Here is a 21586-nt window from a genome sequence, read left to right as displayed (position 1 = left end):
GCTTGTCCGCTGGCTCCGCCCATTTCACCTTTTCTTTTATTGTTTACCTCAGTTATTTTTTTTAAAACGCCATTTTTAAGTGAATGCATGAATGTAAAACTCAGTACAAATATATTTAAAACGAGAAAAACAAAAATATATTAACAGTGATAATAAAACGTAATGAATCAAATAATTATAAATAAGTAAAAAACATAATATTCACTTTGTTTTCTTTCTTTTAGTTCTTTTTTGTGTATTACTTTTACACATATTTATAAATATTCATTTTTTAAAGAAACACAACAGGGACTGGAAAATAAAATAAGCGCTGAATGAATGAATATTACTTATTTTTTTAAATGAATAATTCTAAAGGATTTGTAAGCGCAGCTTTTGTCTTTCATGTTTAAATACTGAAAAAGTGTATTCATATTCGTGTTTGATCTTTCCTTACTGAAGATAGCTGTGTAAAGGGTGTCTGTGGCTAAAGTGGGTCGTAGATAAATCGGTGGTTTGATTACTCTATCTGCATGTGGTACAATGAATGCTGACAAAGGCTCATATTTATCAGCTGGGCATCTATAAATCATGGAGCTAGTGATAACTAGTGTATAACGGCGTCATTGCAGTTATAGTGTTTTATGTTTTATGTTGTGGTTAACAATGACACAAGTTGACGTCCCCAAAGTCACAAAGACAGAAATCACAAAAGTGACCAAATGGTTGAAACTCTGGAGCAAAGACGCTGAAGAGGACACAGCTGAATGGTGTCCATTTTCAAAATTCAAGAAGCAAATGGGGTTTTTAGTTTCTCCGCGGGGACAAATACACACATCCTGTTGTTTTTATCCACTTTTGTTCCATTTATCTGCTACATCTGCTAAGTGTCTCTGCAAGAAAGATGCGGAGGGTTGCCGCCCTGAGAGATTTAAAATGGCTTCCTAATGTAAATCTGCAAAACATTTGGGGTAATTATCATCTCTGTGGTATCACCGAGAGATTTAGACAATCTAGATTAATCCTTGTGCGCCGAATCAATCAAAAAGAGGGTTTCAATCAACAGCTGCTGTCGTTCATCGTCATTAATTCCAAGATAAGAAGCTGATAATGAGCCATTGTATAACCACAGAGACCCACAGGGAGTCATCTTATCTGACACAGTGTGCTGAGGTCTGAGGGACTCAATAGGTCTGATTTGTGTTTTACACTTCCCGGTGCTCCAAACTTTTTCAAAACCATATTTGAAAGAAATTCAGACGCATTCATTCAGCGTTGAGCTTTGCTTGTTTCCAGTAAGGGGGCGTCGCTGCCAGCAGGGGCTTTCTGCTGCTTCATGGAAATCTCTGAGTGACGACATCTTCCGCTAAACTTCCTCCCTCCCCTTTCACTTTCTTTCCACGGGTCTCTCGAGGCTTAAAGCATAGATGAGTTCACTATTTCATCCTTGGAAACCGGTTCCGGGATTTCTAACCGTTTTCTTGTTGTCCTTTCGTGTCGAGGTTGTTTTATGACCTGTTGCGTTACACGTTTTCACTTTTCTTCCGGTTTGCAGTGTCGGGGACGAGCTTTGTGTGTAACAGAGCCTGAGCTTCATGTGTGTTTGCGTGTCGTGAAGTGAACATTTATTTTCTATTTTATTTTTATTTTATATCTTGCGTAACTGTTTTAAAGGCTTCTCTGTTGCAGACTGCAGTGAAATGGAAAAACTTGCCACATGTCAATAAGTGAAGCACACATAGAGCTAAAAATGCTAAAAAAAATGATGTGAATGTTAATGAGACATAAAACAGGTTTCATATTAATAAAAACATCAAGATTATCAGAGTGTGTGAGTCTCATTCTTGGAAATTACCCTGATGTTGTTTATGTTTGAAATCAGTTGTGGGGATTTCCTTGTGTTTTTGAAATGTTCTAACCCACTGAACAAAATTAAAGACGAAACAAAAGAAAGACACATTTCCAGATTAGAAAAGATAACACACACACACACACACACACACACACACACACACACACACACACACACACACACACACACACACACACACACACACACACACACACACACACATATTTACAGACAGGCTGAACTGGGAAAACCCGGCCATGTGTGAAAGCTGTCTGCCTTTGTTTGCTCATATTTATGCAAATTTGATCAGGATATATTAGGTGCAGACACGGAGGAAAATTTTTAATATAGACGCTGTTAAAGATGCATTGTTTGGGTTAACTAAAACAGGAAGTGGGATTTTCCTGTTGGTGACGTTGGGTCAGCTCAGGATTGATGGATGGGTGAATGAATCCCCCATAAGTCTTTGAAAATTGAACCATTTACAAAGTGTGAGTCATATCTTTATCCAACTATCTAAGACTGTGGGTAAACTGTCGGTTTGGGGTTTTACTCACCTCACAGTCAGATCAGATCAGCAGCTGCATAAACAAGATAAAGCAGGTAAAGTCCTGCTCAGCAGGACCACAAGCAGCTGAGAATACACAACAAGCTTCTGTTAACACAGCCACACACAATGATATAGGTCTCCGTGTAAAAGACCCCAAAGCATCCTTCTTGGAGTTTTAGCATTTCTTTTTTGGGTTAGGGCTCATGTGGGACACAGACTAGAGATTATTTTTCCTTTATCAGTTATCAGATATTAGATTAGCTGACTGCACAGTCCTAAAATCTGTCAGTTTTTCAACTGGACTTCTAGTTGTTCTGTGCTGACATCATCAGAAGAAGGCAATTTGGGGAAATTAATGGCAACCCGAGGTGCGTGTGTGATCAGCCTCGTCTCAAGGCAAACTGTGAAATAGTCTTCTTCAATGATGCACATTGTTGCTGTTTTGTGACAGATAATGCACCATAGGAGGTACAGTTTGTGTCTGCAGCACATAAGTTGTTAGCGCCTTTAGAAAAGACATGAAAATGTGACAACCAAGAACAGCAACGCAAGAAAAAATACCCCAAAAACAAAAATATGGCTGGAATGTTTCAAGTTGCCAAAATGGGTAAGGAGCAGGATGTATCTATACTATATATGTATATGTATCTCGTATACTATACAAGACAAACATTTAGAAGCTGAATCGCCATCAGCTGGTGAAAAATAACTCTAATGTAAAGTAATGTTGAGACGACATCAAGACGCTGTCTGGAAGTCCGTGTTAGACGTTCCGACAGGCGATGATCTGATCAGGCCTCTGATCTACGTGGAAAACATCTGTCCAGCTACGCTTCAGTTTTTCTTTGGTCACGCCCAGCTTTTTGAGGAAGATGATGTCAAGCTTTCAGCCAGTGTTTTCGAGCACTAACTGAACACAGATGTGGCACCAACAGGGCAGGAAAGGAAACAAAAGTAGGAATTATAATTAACCGAAGCCTGAGTGGAAATAGAGATAAAAAACTGAAACAGGAAATGACTTCACAAATCCGGGCTTTTGGCTCATACAGGCTAAACCAAACCGCACAGATCTTATTCACTAAAGCTAACCGAGTTCTGTCGACCTAAACGTAAAAGAAAAGGCGAGACCTTTAGTTGGCTCATGTAGAAGATGCACAATGAACATAGTCTAGTTCGGTAACTCGGCTGAACCACAGAAGAATACAACAATAAATGGTAAATGGCCTGTATTTATATAGCGCTTTACTAGTCCCTAAGGACCCCAAAGCGCTTTATACATCCAGTCATCCACCCATTCACACACACATTCACATAAGGGCTGAACGAACAAACACAAAGGACGAGAAAAAGGAAACAAGACCTCGACATCAAAAGAGACTAACCGTAAAAAAAATTAGAACAAAAGATTATCAGATCGAGGATTAACAAGAAGTCGCAGACAAACCACAAGCAAGACAGAGGAGCACAGCCTGACACTGACACTACAATAACGGAATCCAAACAGGAAGCAAAACTCAGGACTTCAATTCAGTTTTATTTATATAGTGCCAAATCACAACAACAGTCATCTCAGAGCAATTTATACTGTAAAACTCCCTTTTAACGGAAAGAAGCCTCCAGCAGAACCAGGCTCAGGGAGGGGCGGCCATCCACCCCGAGCAGTTGGGGTGAAGGGAGGAGGACGGGTGTATAAACACATGGACGATCTGATATCAGATCGTGCATAAACACATAGTGAGTGAAAAAGGCGAGCGAAGAAGAAACACCAGGGCATCATGGGAATCCCCCAGCAAACTACACTTAATGCTTTAGCAAAAAGGAAAGTTTGAAGCCTAATCTTGAAAGTAGAGATAGTGTCTGTCTCCTGAATCCAAACTGGAAGCTGGTTCCACAGAAGAGGGGCCTGAAAACTGAAGGCTCTGCCTCCCATTCTACTTTGAAATACTCTAGGAACAACAAGTAGGCCTGCAGTGTGAGAGCTCAAGTTCAAGAAATAAAACACCACCTCACAAGGACAAGGAAACCTAATATGAATAATAATGAATTCCAAAGAGGAATTCAAAACTCAAAACAAAACCCTGCCTTTATCACCTGAACCTAACCAGTTGTAACCAAGGTATGGATTGTTTTTTCATACATGATTTGCAAAACTGAAAATCCAAATGACAAAAATGGAAAAACCGAATTCTTCAGTGAAGTCCAGCACGTGAAAGAGGAAACTGTTCAAAGGACTGAAGGCAAGTCCGAGTGAACCTGCCCTCACGCGCCCGCACATCTGACATTTAGAAAGCTTCCATGATATCAGAGAGATGAGAAGTGAAAGACAAAGCCAGCTGTAATTATCCCATGATAAGGGGAAGCCCCAAAGGTCACATGCCGAAAACCACTAAGTCACAAGCAAGTTCTACAGGCCTGGTATTAAAAAAAGGAAGTGAAACACATTAATTCAGCAGGGGGGTGGACTTATATGCCCATGAAGAGAACGTGCGACAAAGAAGTGAGACTTAGTTAATCGTAAGGGGTTCCTCATAATAACAACCAAAGACTTTATCAGGTTAATGATCAAACGTTAACCTTTAAAAACTTCAGTCACAAAAAATAACAACAATTTCACTGCAGCCCCATAAAGTCACAACTTCTCTTTGATTCAACCTATAAAATTGTCACATTAAGATCATTAAAACATCAGATTCTCATTATTATCCTTTTAAATGCTAAACGTAGCATGCTAACATGCTAATAGGCTAATGTGAAACAGGAAATATGTTTAAATTCTGTTTAAACGTTCCTTCCAGTAACACCATTAGTGTTTTAATTATACATAATTATATAACAATGACTGATATTATATATTTAACATCTCCAGTCACTAAGATAACCAGATATCAAAAGTATTTCATTTTTATTAAAGGACATGTCTAAAATTAGCCTTAGCTAACGCTAACCACTAGCACAAAAAGGCTTATTGGATTTTAACTTTTACGTCTATTTTTAGCTTCCATTTTATTTTATGGATTTTGTTTATAGTGTGAGTTAATGATATAATTTATATAATTACAATTTCGATCAGAATGTTTAGTTACGTGTTTTGGCTTTGGAGGCCAGTTTACTGCCTGATTTTCACTGAGATTAATATTTGTAGTGAAAATTACCAGAAACACAATTATCTCTTTAATAAGTGATTTAAAAATATTTTGGAGCACTCTGGTGCTGACTTGTGCATTACTGGTGTGATCTTAGAAGGTGATGGAGAACTTTACACCGCTGGGCAGAAATCAATATTGAATAATCAGCAGACTTTTTAGTAACTTACTAAAACGAAATATATATACACGGTATAAATGACGTCTGTCTGCTTGACAGACTGGAAGAAAAATGTTTAAAAGACACTAAAAGCTGATGATACGACTCATCAAGTCAACAGCTTTAAAACATCAGTGAAAAAAGCAGGTTGGGTAAATTCTCTGAATAAAGACTTCTCATAAAAGTCAACTGCGGATAAAATCCGCACAAAGGCGAAGGGAAGAGTCTGAGCGGTGGCTCAGATTTTAAAGGAACTTCTGTCATTTTACATAATTTATGGGCCATAAAATGTATATTCAGACTTGGAAAACTCAAGAATCTGCGCTTTCACTTCTTGTGAAAACCACAAATGATGAGCAGCTGTTCAGCAGCTGTGCACTCTGGAGTCTTCAGTGGAGATTTTTCAGTATTGTGTAATGAGAAAGTTAAAGGCCGCAGGGCGGATGTTTTACTGAGGCTTTGGCGCCACCTGCTGGTCACAATTGAATACAACAGTTCATGAGTTGCATGAAAAAACATTTCACGTTCAGGACTGAGGTAGTTCCTCAGATGGAACATATCCGAGCCTTCTCAGGTTCCTGGAGGCTGGAGGGGAGATGGAGCCATGATCTGCTCGACCATCGAGCCTATCCCAGCTGTCATAGGACGAGAAGCGGGGTGCAACCTGGACAGGTCGACAGGTTGGATCAGAGGTAACACAATGAGGCAGACCAACTTTCACACCTCGATCCATTTAAAATGACCAATTAACCTAACATGGATGTGTTTGGAGCCAAACTCCACACAGAAAGAGCGCACACTGGATTTACAACCAAAAATAAAAGAAAGAAAGAAGAAAAGCAACGAATAAAAGAAACACCATCAACAGTTAAGGTGGTGTTTTTAGCTGCTAACAGCTTGTGTCTTTACGTGATGTCATAGGCAGCATCATGCTGTCGAAGTTAAAACCAAACCGAAGTACCAATAAAATCTCTGATGGCCGCCAACTGTTGCATGATGTAACTTCCACAGCCGGTGAAAGTGCACTGATGTCCTCAGTGTACCTGGAGCAATGTGCTCAGGATGAGGCACCAACTTAGTTTCACATTAACATGATTTAAAAAAAGAAGTTCAAAGCACCAGTCAGCTCTCAGTGTCAGGTGTGGAGGGGAGAAGACAGCTTCATGCAGAAGAGAACAGTCATCATGATTTCTGAAGCGTCATGCAGCCCTGCAGCATCTTCATCATCAAGTCTCTCAGCAGTCCTGGTCGTACACAAAATTCTGATGTACTCCTCCCTGATATGCTTCAGCTGTGGCTGCGGTTTAGCTTTCAGCTCATCATGCACCACAGACCTGAGTCTTCTACGACGTACCTGCCACGTGAAAGCAGCTGGAGAAAATCAGCTTCTTAGCACCTGAACAAAGGGTAAACCTGAAGTTCTGCATACTGATAAGACTAAAAAGAAAAACCCTTCTTTATTTTCAGAGGTTTAACCCTCACAGGGCGCTGGGTTCATGCCTGGGATCCTCTGTATTGTTGTGTACATGCATGGTTGTTTGATCAGTTTTTTTTCCTTTATTGCAGTTTTTCCTTTCAGTCTTTGAACTTTAAAAATGTTTTATTTGCATTTCTCATTCTTTTTTGGGCCTAATTATATTTTATTAACATTTAGAATATTTGATATTTTTGCATTTGTGTTCATATTTCTGACATTATTGTATTTACAGTTAAGTTCTCCAATCCAAACAAGATCTCACTTAAAATGAGTTAAATGTTTACAGAGGGTTCAGTCTTCTTTGACTCTTTATTTTGCAGATCTGTGCCTGCAGATGGCGCTGCGCTCCTGCAGTCAGCCTCAGAGGGGCCTCCCACAGCTTGTTTCCATCTCCTTAGTTTTACAAAAGAACCTGTTTAGTTAAATAGAGAACAATTGAAGTCACTGGACCTTAGCTCTTAATTCTCTTACTGGAGCAGGCAGCGATGTTTGTTTGTAGCACAACGGAGTGTGAATCAGTTGTTGGGAGGTCGGACAGCGCTGTGCAAGCATGCTGTGCTGGAAACTTGAAGACGTGTTCAAACACTTTACTGGTTTTTTTCATCTAATTTGGGGCAGACCTGTGCGTCATCAGATATTGTTGTAGATTCATTAATGCTCTGCACGACTGCTTGAGCACACAAAGCGCTTTACACAGCTACTAACAGCCACACTCAGAGAAAGAGTCTTGCCCAAGGACACTCCAGCAGTTACACTGAAAAATGTGTCTGAAGCATAGACTGTACATTAAAGATGGGTGTAGCTGCTGTGGCCCCACTCACTGTGGTTAGTGAAGCTCTGCTTTGAAGCCCAACAAGTTGTTTCTTGGAACCAGAAGTGACCAAACGTGTTAGTGCTACTTGCTTATTAGCGCTCAGAACAACCAATTAGAATCTCAGAATTTCGCTCATCAGCATTGGAGCTCAGACTCCTTGGCCGGCCTGACGCACACAGCAGCATATTATTGGTCAGATAATTGTGTTCCAACAGCACAAGCATGGTCAACACGAAGTAACCCCCCCCCCCCGTTGTGAATCACTTCCTGCCACCATATTTGTTATTTGCGTTAATACTTGTGTGATATCTGCTTTTGAATAATTCTTTGCCCGAGGCAGTAATTAACTCCTAACTAACGGCTCAACAATTGATCTCGCCTTGTGCTCGACCCCCTGAGAGTCATTAAGTGTCTGTGTGTAATAACAGATCTGCGCCCTCAGAGGAAAACCGCTGCCGGTAACTGCCGCGTAACTCGAGCCCGAAGCTTGCCAGAACAGATCCATCATCATTTACGTCGTGCTGAGCGCTGTTTGTCTCCACAGCTCCTCGACCGCCAAAGGTCAGCGCACGAGAGAGTGTTTAGTGGCTCCGAGCCGCGAATGAAAGGCGGGCCTTGAAAAGCCGAGTGAGTGTCTGCGAGGAAATGAGCGTGAAATGAATGTCACATTGAAATCAAAGGCAGGGAAGATGAATGAGAGGGGCGGGTGGAATTCACCTGGACTGAGCGATGGAAGGATGGATAGACGGATGGATGCAAGGAGGGAGGGAGCAGTAATTATTAGTGATTGAGCAGCCCCCCCTCCCCCGTGCGTTTCATTAGCAGCAGGCTGTTCACACACAATCTGGCCTCTGTTGAGCCACGCAGAGCCCCCGGTTTATTTGACCATCTGAAATCTTAACAGTTAATACCTGTATATTTCCAGCATAATATTGTCTCTGGCAGAGATCGCCAGAAAACATATCCCTGTGAAAATAAACGGCCACATTCACATGCCAGGTAATACAAGGGCCATGTGCCGAAAACAGAGGGGGCAGCTGGAGAGGGGCCGAGGGGAGGAGGTCACACAGGTGAGTCGAAGGAAAGGAGCTATGGAGAGAAACTTCAAAATCAGCTTCATGTTATAATATTTCTGAGGAAATAGAGTTATTGATGACAGTCTGACGTTAATCGCTGATCTCCAAAGCAATCGTGGATTGCTCCATTTAAAGCTGGATCCATATTCAGAGTGAAAACTCTGAGCAAACCAAAGAGCAAACTTCATTTAAAAAGCGGGGAAAAAAACTTCAAAAGAGGAACGACTGTACGATGGAGGAGAGGAGACAGAACTGGCTGATCAGCATCCAGTGTATAAATAGTCCAGCCAACCTAACATACGGCATGAAGGAAAACTAACCTTCAAAGTAGGAAAGTAACAAGATATCAATACAGATGTGAAGATAAACAGATGTGATTAACAAAGAAATGAGATGAGGATGAGGAAGAGCACACAGGGAAACCGAAGCTTACAGAAAAGAAATTTATCATATGAAGTAAAAACAGAAACCAAAATTATCCACACTCCCTAGGAATCCTAAACTGAGGGTCCGCTCTCTCTTCTTCGCTAAACTGTCCAATAAAAGTGAAAAGTCCCCAAATCAAAGGTGGAAAAGAGCCAGGGATGAAGGAAAGGCTACTGAAGGCCCTGTTTTCTCGTGTCTCCCCTGAAATCACTCAGCCCACTCAGACTGAAATATCTGAGAAACTAACAGCTGGACTGTCGATCGTCTGGCCAGCGAGCAGAGAGACGTGAAGAGCAAATGGGTGTCATAAACTGTATTCAAGGTCTGTCAGGCAGGATGTTCAGGACAGGTGTTGTTTGCACATGTTTGGTTTCATAAATCTTCAGAGTGAAGACGCAGCATGAGTGTGAAAGGCAAGCTCCAAATCACAATATTAAAAAGAGAAGAAGAAACTATAAGTGCTCACCCTATTAGAGCACTTCGCTCTTGCTCTGCAGGCCTACTTGTTGTTCCTAGAGTATTTAAAAGTAGAATGGGAGGCAGAGCCTTCAGTTTTCAGGCCCCTCTTCTGTGGAACCAGCTTCCAGTTTGGATTCAGGAGACAGACACTATCTCTACTTTCAAGATTAGGCTTCAAACTTTCCTTTTTGCTAAAGCATATAGTTAGGGCTGGACCAGGTGACCCTGAATCCTCCCTTAGTTATGCTGCAATAGGCCGCCGGGTGATTCCCATGATGCACTGGGTGTTTCTTCTTCATGCACTGTGTTAACAGACCTCTCTGCACTGAATCATATCTGTTATTAATCTCTGTCTCTCTTCCACAGCATGTCTTTATCCTGTCTTCCTTCTCTCACTCCAACCAATCACAGCAGATGGCCCCGCCCCTCCCTGAGCCTGGTTCTGCTGGAGGTTTCTTCCTGTTAAAAGGGAGTTTTTCCTTCCCACTGTCGCCAAAGTGCTGCTCATAGGGGGTCATATGCTGGTTGGGTTTTTCTCTGTATGTATTATTGTAGGGTCGACCTTACAATATAAAGTGCCTTGAGGTGACTGTTGTTGTGATTTGGTGCTCTCTAAATAAATAAAGTAAATAATAAAAATAACATCTACAAAACTAACATGAAACATTTAATAACTCACTGACATGTTGAGCCATCAAATAGTTCCACAAATCCATCCATAAATGTTTTATGTTTCTACAGACAGCAGAGGAGGAGAGAGGGTCACACACGGAGTTTGGGCTGGAAATCTAACCTCGTGTCTCTGATGGACTCTGGGTCTCCACCACTAAAACAAATTCTTCTTCTTTTGTTTTATTTTAATGGACGTTACCTGCTGATTCACAGAAATTATCATTAACTATCACTAACACAACAGATGACTTACACACAGCCCACAGTGCATCGTATCTGACACATACACAGTTTTTGACCTCTGCATCATCAGTTTGATTTTTAAACCCGCTTATTTGTTTTTGCTCGAGTCAGAAACAAACTGTGACAATAAATCGCTCAAAAAAAAGCCAAATGTAGCAAAAACAATAAAACATGAAAGATTTTATGTGCAAAATGATGTTTAACGTCTTTTAAAAATTTTCAGAAGACTCAATAAAAAAATCTGTCAGTTATATCATGACTCAGACTTTACAGGGTTAAAACCCAAACTGTGCTAACCTGAGCCTGAGTGTTGGATTCTGCAGAAAAGTAAAAAGTATAAACAGTCTTTGATTTGTTTCTGTTAAAATGATTTTTGTCCTGATTATGGCGCTCTGGGCAGGGATGCTGCTTTTGCTTCCTCTGTTTCCGGCTGAAACCTGTGCTGTCCCCCCCCCGTGGTGCTGCCCCGCCCATAAATCACAAGGATAACTCAAGTACGAATTCAAGTCAAGTTTGTAAACAATCTGGGCCATAATTCTCTGCTGCATCAAGACGTTACTGCTCTCTCCTCTCTGGCAGGTTCCTGGTGACTCCCAGAGACGAGACTTACCTGTTTCTTAGCCTGAGAATTCAAATGTGCATTGGTCTTGAGTTCTGCTGTTCAGTCAGTTCATTCCTGTAATTATGACTCTTGGAAGAAATATGTTTAGTCCTCGTGGTGTTAGAAGACAGTCACCGTCTGTGGAAACACAGAAACACCTGCACGCTGTGATGCAGCATCATTATGTTACCGTGGCTGCGTTTAAAGGAAAAGGGGACTGCGATTGCCACCGTCGTCATCAGAGACGTGTTTACATACAGTTTATCGGGATGTAGAGTGGGATTTCTTTTTCCCGGAGCAGGCAGGTTTCAGGGAAGAGGAGAGGTGTGAGCAAACATTTCCTGAGTGAAGGTGAATGACGGCGCTGTAGAAAAGCACCTGTGGTTCAGGTGGAAAAGCAAAAAGGCCTCTGCCTCAGAGAAGGAGCTCTTTCTGTGAGGATCGACCCTCTCACCACACAGAATCTTAAAGGTTTATTACTGCTTTTAACGAATACCAGGACGGTCTCTGAAAACAAACTGCAGCAGATGAGGGAGGAGAATTATTAACAATACAGTGGACCTTTGGACACTACTGTGATACCACTCTGACCTTTCTTCGACTGAGGCACAGAGACGCCTTTCTGGTCCCTTTTGTTTCTCTTTGTGTTCTTTGGGTCGATTTTTGCTTTGCTCCACTGTTTAAGTGGACTCAGATGCAAACAGGAAGACACGGAGTGAAACTGGAGGATCAACAGAGGTGGCTTCTGACAGGAGAGGGCTAGCTTTAGGGGACAGATGGAGTGAGCATCAACATCTGGCAGCGACTGGATGAACGAGCTGATGTGTCCATAGTGAGGTCAGGTGTTTCGGCCCAGAGAAACTGGTTGCAGTGACTGAAGCATCACCCATTGGTTCTGTTATCATCTAATGCTAGCTAGACTTAGGCTGTATGTATGCAGGTACCCGTGTCTGTGCATCACACACAAGGATAGGCCCTAATCAGAGCTCAGTAACGTGAGATGAACACATGGACACAGGTGAGATGGACACAGATGAGATGGACACAGGTGAGATGGACACAGGTGAGATGGACACAGGTGAGATGGACACAGGTGAGATGAACACAGGTGAGATGGACACAGGTGAGATGCACACAGGTGAGATGGACACAGTGGACACAGGTGAGATGGACACAGGTGAGATGGACACGGGTGAGATGGACACAGGTGAGATTCACACAAGTGAGATGCACACAGGTGAGATGAACACAGGTGAGATGGACACAGGTGAGATGGACACAGTGGACACAGGTGAGATGGACACAGGTGAGATGGACACAGTGGACACAGGTGAGATGCACACAGGTGAGATGGATACAGGTGAGATGGACACAGGTGAGATGAACACAGTGGACACAGGTGAGATGGACACAGGTGAGATGGACACAGTGGACACAGGTGAGATGGACACAGTGGACACAGGTGAGATGCACACAGGTGAGATGCACACAGGTGAGATGAACACAGGTGAGATGGACACAGGTGAGATGGACACAGGTGAGATGGACACAGTGGACACAGGTGAGATGGACACAGGTGAGATGGACACAAGTGAGATGCACACAGGTGAGATGGACACAGGTGAGATGGACACAGTGGACACAGGTGAGATGCACACAGGTGAGATGCACACAGGTGAGATGCACACAGGTGAGATGGACACAGTGGACACAGGTGAGATGGACACAGGTGAGATGAACACAAGTGAGATGCACACAGGTGAGATGGACACAGTGGACACAGGTGAGATGAACACAAGTGAGATGCACACAGGTGAGATGCACACGGGTGAGATGAACACGGGTGAGATGGACACGGGTGAGATGGACACGGGTGAGATGGAGACAGGTGAGATGAACACAGGTGAGATGGAGACAGGTGAGATGAACACAGGTGAGATGGACACAGGTGAGATGGACACAGTGGACACAGGTGAGATGGACACAGGTGAGATGCACACAGGTGAGATGAACACAGGTGAGATGAACACAGGTGAGATGGACACAGTGGACACAGGTGAGATGGACACGGGTGAGATGGAGACAGGTGAGATGGACACAGGTGAGATGGACACAAGTGAGATGGAGACAGGTGAGATGGACACAGGTGACATGGACACAGGTGAGATGGACACAGGTGTGAGCTGAAACCTTGCTGTGTGCTTTGGGCAAAGAAAACTCAGTGAAGCTGCTTTTTTGTAATTTCACTTAGCAGCTTTCACCAGCAGAGGGCAGCATTTTACCTGTGGGTATGTTGACGTGTTTTTAGGTGTGCATTGCTAGTTTTAATCTTTTTTTTTGTTTTTTTGTTTAGCCCCACCCCATTTTATCAAGTGGCTCTTTTTGTCACGTGTTCCATTACTAATCTTTTGGGGGACTGCACCTAAAATTAATGGGATGTTTTTAACCCTTTGACTTAAAGATGAAAGTCTGCACTTCAGTCTGATCGATTTAATGTTCACTGTGTTTGTGCAAAGAGGAAAAACTACAAAAAGTGTGTCACTGTCCATATTCTCACAGTATGGATCTACCTGCATTTGCCAGCACAGGTGTTTCTCTGCACTGAGACATTTCAGATACATCACAAACATTTTAAGGTAAGACGTCTAAAGTGTTTCCAGCAAACATTAATCAGATTGAGCTGTGTATTACAGATGTTAGTGGATCATCCACCAATAAATTAGCTCATAAGCATATATTAACTGATGCCAAATACACACGATATTAACCAATAACCAGTAAGTGATTATAAATCATTTGATGCAAACAGAAAAGCTTCAGACGTTTACTACGTGACTTTTTGCAATGCGAGTTAAATTTAACATAACGTCCACTGTGGTGAACATGGCACAGCAATAAGGGAACAGCCATATTTGTGGCGTTTGGTTAAAAATAAAGAATCAAAGACTCATTAATAATATTTTGCGTGATGTCACAGCTCAGCTGATGGCAGCAGCAGAGCGACAGCGAGGACTTGAAATGAGACTCATAACAGAAAATCTTAAATTTGGCAGCATAAATAAGGATAAATGGGGAGTTACACTAAACACAATGTTATCATGTATGTTATCAAACTGATCCTGTATTACAGAATTAGTGTGTTTTATTAATACAAATCCATAGTAACTGAAGTCACACTGTAACATCAGCAGCTGATTAAATTCCATAATTTATTTTGGGTAAAAAAAACCCCCATTAATCATCTCCTAGTGCATTACCTGCACAGGTGTGTATTATAATAATGAACATACACAGTAATCCAACTTGAAACCTGTTCATGTTCTAATTCAACATGCAGGAAATTACTGAATCTGTACAGTGGACCATTCATTTGTTTGAATATTTCATGTTTAAACTACGAAGGTCTTAAATAATCAGGCTCCATCTTATCTTAATGACCTTGTAGTACCATATCACCCTATTAGAGCACTTCGCTCTCGCTCTGCAGGCCTACTTGTTGTTCCTAGAGTATTTAAAAGTAGAATGGGAGGCAGAGCCTTCAGTTTTCAGGCCCCTCTTCTGTGGAACCAGCTTCCAGTTTGGATTCAGGAGACAGACACTATCTCTACTTTCAAGATTAGGCTTCAAACTTTCCTTTTTGCTAAAGCATATAGTTAGGGCTGGACCAGGTGACCCTGGATCCTCCCTTAGTTATGCTGCTCTGAGTCAATCTGCCATTCAGGTGACATCACTGACACTCACCTGTGTGTCTCCTTCAGGCCTCCGAAAGTCTTAAAACAAAGATGACTTTCAGTGTGAGTTATGGTGGGATTACTGAAATCACAATTAAGACAAAGTAGTAGGTAAGTGTCACTGTTAATAATGATCTTTGAATATTTCACTCACACATACACAAAGATTTAACTGCACATACTTTACTATGATATAAACACTAATATTGATCAGTGCATTTATTGGCAGCCAACTATGAAGAAACCGGCTTCTGTCTCTCTGTCGCACATTTCAATCGACCACTTGCTCTTAATCATGTGACCAGCCCACGTTCTGACCACCGCTGACGTGACTTCTACCGTTCGAAAGCTCCGGCACTTGATTCGGTTGGAGGTTTCTTCCACCCCGCCATCGCCAAATCATGCTCACAGGTCATAAATCGTGTTATTGTTGGAGTTGTTTTTCCATTCTTGTTGGTGCAGGTTCTTCACCTTTCAGTCTAAAGCACGTTGAAAGTCAGTGCTGCTGTAAAAAGTCTGCGTTACAGCTTCTTCTTCTTTTTTTGACAGATAAAACGATCTCAGATGTGGTCGGCTTTGCTGTAGACGATGTCTTGGACTACGTTGTCTCTTTGCCGTGAGTCGACCTCTCAGCCCGTCATAGCTTTTTAAATGACCGAGTAAAATTTGCAGAGCGCCTTTCTGAATGTGACGGCTGAACGGCTCGACGATGGCAACGACCAAACAAACTCCTTTTGACACACAACAGCCACCTCAGACATTTTCCAGGAAACAAGTCAGTCATAATGTCCGCTGAATAACTAAGATGTTCCCCCCGAACAACAACGCAGGCTGACGTAAATGTGGTCGTCTGATTGTACGTTTTGTTTTTACCTCTGACTTTTGTTTCCCACAGGAAAGCTCAGTGCTCTCTGCGAGGGTCACCACGAAAGCTTTACCGTTCACCCACCATATCCAGACCTGTCACACTTTCCATGTTACCGCTCTCTCTTTCTTCTTCTTTATCCGAGGACTTCACTGACTCAGCCGGGCCTCCGCCTCCCTTTTCCTGTGAGCGATGAAGAAAGGAATAAACAGACTCTCGCAGTGATCCGTATCACATTGTTTGGCCCACCTGCAACCTGTAAACTACTTGCTCGCTCGCCACAGAGAGGATGTTCTCAATTTGCTCCTCGCAGAAACCTGGACGAGCCCTGAAGGGGGCACTGGAAGAGCTGCCGACGTGAGCAGCACACATGAAAGCAGAGTGGCCTGTTCGGGTTTAAGTCCCAGAAACCTCTGGAGTGGGAGCAGAGCGTGTGTCAGGGAGCCAGGAAGGCTTTTAAAGTGCTCGAGTTCTCCGTGTCGTCGTTTTGGTTGATTTTGTTAAATGAAATGAAGATGCAGTTTATTGTCACATGCAAAGTAAAAAAAACTAACATACAAAATAAAAGTGTCTTAAAGCTGGAGTACTTCTGCCTCTTGCAAATACTGTAAGCAGACCTGCACAGATGAGGCAGAGCAGCAGAACATTATACTAATGCTGAAGTACTGATGCACAGGAGTGATGGAGGGGGAGGAGGGCAGTGCTAGCTGTCCTGCTCAGTCTGATGTGCTATGTGTTAGCCTCCTTTGAGCAGGCTGAGCTAGCAGTGTGTGCTGCCAATGGTGATGCTGTGGGCCCTGCCGATGACCCGGGTGGTGTAAATGTCCTGTAGTGACAGGAAGGCTGCTGCTGGGGTGAACCATGCAGTTTTTCAGTGGATGCTTCCTGAACACACCAGCTTTCAGGCTACGCTCAGACTGGATGAGAGACGCTCTCAGCTGTACATCTGTAGGAGGTCCACGTTTCCTCAGCCGTCCCTGTGAACGTCGAGACCAGGTGAGGGCTGATGCGTGTCCTGAGAACTTTTAAGGTCCTTGCCCTCTCCAGTGTTGGTCAAGTTACTTGAAAAAAGTAATCAGTAACTAATTACTGATTACTTCCCCCAAAAAGTAATCCCGTTACTTTACTGATTACTTATTTTCAAAAGTAATTAATTACTTAGTTACTTTTTAAAAACATGATTTACAACCTGAGTAGGTGATAAAGTGATAGATCTTTCAGCCCAATTCTACTTTTTCTACATAATCCATCATACAAAATGTAATCAAATGGAAAAGTCTCTTTTTAAAACTTGTTTTATTAGTTTTAACCTTTTAACTTTATACATCAAGCAAAAATTTAATTATCTGCAACATTCTCTGACTGGAAGAAATTTGTTTAACATTTAAACCTATTTTCTGCACATTCCAGCTCATAAAATAAAATATTTTGTGTGTTTACACTCAGTCTTTCAAATAGATGCAAGTAAAACACAGCAGAAAATAAATAAAGTCACAGACTCAGCGGTCCTGTTGCTCTATTTTCACCTGTAAAGCAGGAGTGGGGCAGGCGGAGGTTTACCCTGGTGCAGGTGTGCCGCGGTCAGTGGAAGAATCCGCGAGTTTCTCTGTGAGTTTCCCATTACGTCGTAGCTACTCGGTGCTTGTTGGAAGTTTAGGGGTTTTTTCGCTGTAAAAAGAAGTTTTCTTCCCACGCACAGCGGACACTAATGTTTTTGTCACTTTTTATGGAATCAAACTCAAAGTAAGGTCAGTACTTCCACGCTTTAAACGCTGCACGCTCATACTCTCTCTGCACTCGATATATGATCCACTGTTGATCTGCACACAGCTGTTGTCACGAACGTCGCACTCGCTTACGTCACTGTCATGAGACATTCTCGCAAAAAATCACGGTTTTAGTAACGCAGTAACGCAGCGTTCCTACGGGAAAGTAACGGTAATCTAATTACCGTTTTTGCAATAGTAATCCCTTACTTTACTCGTTACTTGAAAAAAGTAATCGGATTACTGCCCATCTCTGGCCCTCTCTACCTCCATCTAACTGGGGTGTACTGGGCAGTGCTTCTGCTGCCCAGTGCTGCAATCCCTAGTTTTAACAAACAAATACACAAAGCCTATCATGCAGTACAATAAGAGGAAAAAAACTACAAAGACTCAGCAGCCAACCAGAGCAAGTCTGAGGCCAAGTACACACCTGGGACTGAAGGGCACAGGTGAACTCATCCTGATGGTAATAAGGGCAGGAAAACAACAAAGGCAGGAAGTAAAAATAAGGAAAACCAAGGACGTAACCTTCAAAATAAAACAGGAAGTACCCTGAAAGAAGAACAGGAAGAAAACAGAAAAAAGTAAAGACTTCATTTCAAAGGCGTTCTCCCTCACATGTAGCAAAACGCAGCATCAAGTAGCATCATATGGAAGTACTCAGAGTACCTCAAAATGTGTTTGGGTACTGCAGCTTTTGAGTGATCTTTACAACACCGAATGTAAGCCGCTGTCAGTAAATGGACTTAAAGTGAAGCCTCAGCAGTACTTTGATCTGCTTCATTCATAACATGCAGATAAGTTTAACCTTTTCCTGCTGTTTCCTGTTTATGAGCCGAAGTTAACCACCTGTCGCCGTCACGCAGCGCCTCTCAGACCGACCGTTCAATCCCGTCTCGTTTCAGTCTGATCAAAGTGAGGTCTAGCAGAGTGACACCTGGAGAACACAGGCTTACATGGATGTACACACAGAGCTAACGCTGAGCAGATGATGTGCGGCTGAAGTCAGGGAAAAACGGGGACAGGAACCCTAAAGGGACATTTCACCAAAACAACCTGTAAAGGAGCTCTAAACAGGGCAAATATGTTTTTTATCTCCAGATTCAAGATGAGAAACTTTCCCCAGCCCAGATTTCCCCTCAGTCCTCCCCAAACTGCTTTCACAATCTGCTTACATTCACTTTGCATTATTTGTGACCTGCTGCTCCCACGGGAGGAGATGAGGTCACAGACTCACAGCTGCGGCAGCATCTTGTCCTGCTTTTGCAGATGATTTGGTCTTTTTGATTTCATCTAGCAATGTCGCCCGGCTGGTTAGGTGACCCTATTTAGTACCTGCCCACTTTACATCACCAACAGGTATTTTACCTGCTGCCAGGCAGGAGGAAACAAGGAAGACCTCAGAGGAGCTTCATGGTTCGTGAAGGAGAGGGTTGGTGTGACAGAGGAGGATGCTGGGATAGGAGGAGATGGAGGAAGATGATCCACTGTGGAGACCTCTAAAAGGCACAGCTGAAAGTAGGAGAAGAAGAATCAGGTACCACCCGCTCCGAGACCCGGCCCTGGAGTTAAAACACAGGAAGAGCAGACAGTTTGCTGAATAACAGGAAATGGTAATTGTTCAGATTCCAATCAAATCCTCCCGCCTGCCCAGCAGACACTATTCCAAAACTTACTCTGAAACGGGAATCAGTTTCCAGTGAAAATCGGTCTGCACATCCCCAAAGACGAGGAACACGTGTAACCTAAATCTATTTTTACATTCAGAACTCCATTAGCACAGTGTGACGAATATTTCCAATTATAAAATAAAAGCTGGGTGTTGGGCCTCCGACACCTGTGTCCAACCATAATATTCCATATTTCCCTCCATCCAAACAAACCTTTTCGTCCTATGGTTTTATAAACAGAGCGGCGGGTTTCCACAGAGCGTCAGTGACAGCAGGACCTGTCTCCCAGCCCGGCTCGCCGTGATGAAGGACGATGATGGCTGACAAATTGACTCTTTGTTTTATTGGTCTAACCTCACGGCAGACGTTGTCTGGCTGCGTGGTGGAGCAGTGTCACTCACCCCTGTCTGTCCAAATATCAGCCGACACACCCGCCTCCCTACAGCGTTAGTCCTGTTCCTGCACGTGGCAAAGACAGCAGCGCTTTAACCGTTCATCGCGATCTTCTCTGTCAGTGTGACGCTGCTCTGACATTTGAAGCCGTACTAAGAACAGAATATGATATATGGGACATGTGTCTTTACATATTAATGTGGAAAACCACACGTGTGTAACACGAGCAGGACAGGGGAGGCGAATAATATGTTGGCGCGTCTGCTGAAATGTTTGTTTTTTAATCTTTGATAAATCTTTGAGGTCTTAAAAGTCAAGCAATCTGAAGAAGCCAGTGAAACTTTAACCGTGCAGTCTTTCTAATGCCCAGCAGGGGGCGACACATCTGGTTGCAAAATAGTTGTCTATGATAAAAGGACCCTGCTGCTCACTTGACCTTTGAGCTCACCAGTGGTGGGTAAGTTACTTTAAATTAGTAACTTAGTTACATTACTAGTTACTTCTATCAAAAGTAACTCAGTTACTTCAAATTACTCGTTGCTTTCAAAGTAACTAGTTACTAGGGAAAGTAACTTTGGTTTTACTCAGAATTCTCTTATTAATGTGTTGCTTCCCTGACTGAATGTGCACATTTCCACGAGAGGACTCCCACGCCTGGACCGTCGTCGACTGCCGCCATGATGCTAGCCTACGTCACGTGCACTTTTTATGTCCAACACGAAAACTGCAGTCGTGGTGCTTTCGATTGTACTCGGATCTTGGAAATTCTGCCTTCCGAGTAGGAAGATGTAGGTAACTCCAGACTGCAGATGAGCTGCAAATGTGTTTAGAAGTAATTTGTTTTTGTAGGCTAGCAAAACAACTGTTTTCGTGGGCAATGCCATATTGGATTCCCGACTTCTCTAACCAGAATGCCGTTTACTCGAGTGTGACATCATTCCCAGGTCCGTGTTCCGATTTCCGAGGTAAGCGAATGCAACGCACGAAGTAACGAATAACGAGCCTATCTAAATCCCAGTAACGATAAACCTGTTCTTGATTTTGGCATAATAACTAGTTACCGTGCTCGTTACCACAATAATAACCTAGTTACTGTAACGTGTTACTAAATAACACGTTAGTCCCAACACTGGACCTCACTAAAGCCTTTTCCTGGGGAGTTTATGGTTCAGTCGCTGGTTTCAGGTCTTGAGTAAAACATGATATGCATTTTTACAGTCCCCAGAACACCAATAGAAACGCTGGTTAACGAGCTTCCTTCTAATCGAAGCAGATATTAGAAGTTTTTGCTGTAAGTTCAGTTTTACTGATGATTTTAAAGAGCTGCACATCAGGAGGAACCAGCAGCTCGGGGTAAAGAAGCCTTATCTGCAGATTATCTGATTTAGTTAATGCTTGTAGATGTTAACAGTAATAACAAAAAATGAATGAACAATATCATTCTGCTCTTCTCATGACTTCCTGAGATTCTTTGAGGCATCCATGAATGAAAATGATCCAAAAAATCTTAAAAATACTTAAATCAAAATGTTTTAATGGTCAGATATCGCCTTATCAGGGGCTCCGACTGGCTGAGAAACCTGTCCGCTGGATATAGGAAAGTGCAGAGGATGTAGTGACCTTAGTGACCTTTTGACCTCTAGCCCACAGCATCCCTGGCTGGTTAAGAAGCTCCCGATTGTTGCTTGAGCGTCCTTTCATGTAAAATC

This window comes from Aulonocara sp. 'chitande type north' Nkhata Bay, linkage group LG5, assembly GCF_057382095.1.
Source record: "Aulonocara sp. 'chitande type north' Nkhata Bay isolate Kocher_YH1m ecotype deep benthic linkage group LG5, A_spYH_male_GT1.1, whole genome shotgun sequence".
Lineage (NCBI taxonomy): Eukaryota > Metazoa > Chordata > Actinopteri > Cichliformes > Cichlidae > Aulonocara > Aulonocara sp. 'chitande type north' Nkhata Bay.
This window is presented reverse-complemented; position numbering follows the sequence as displayed.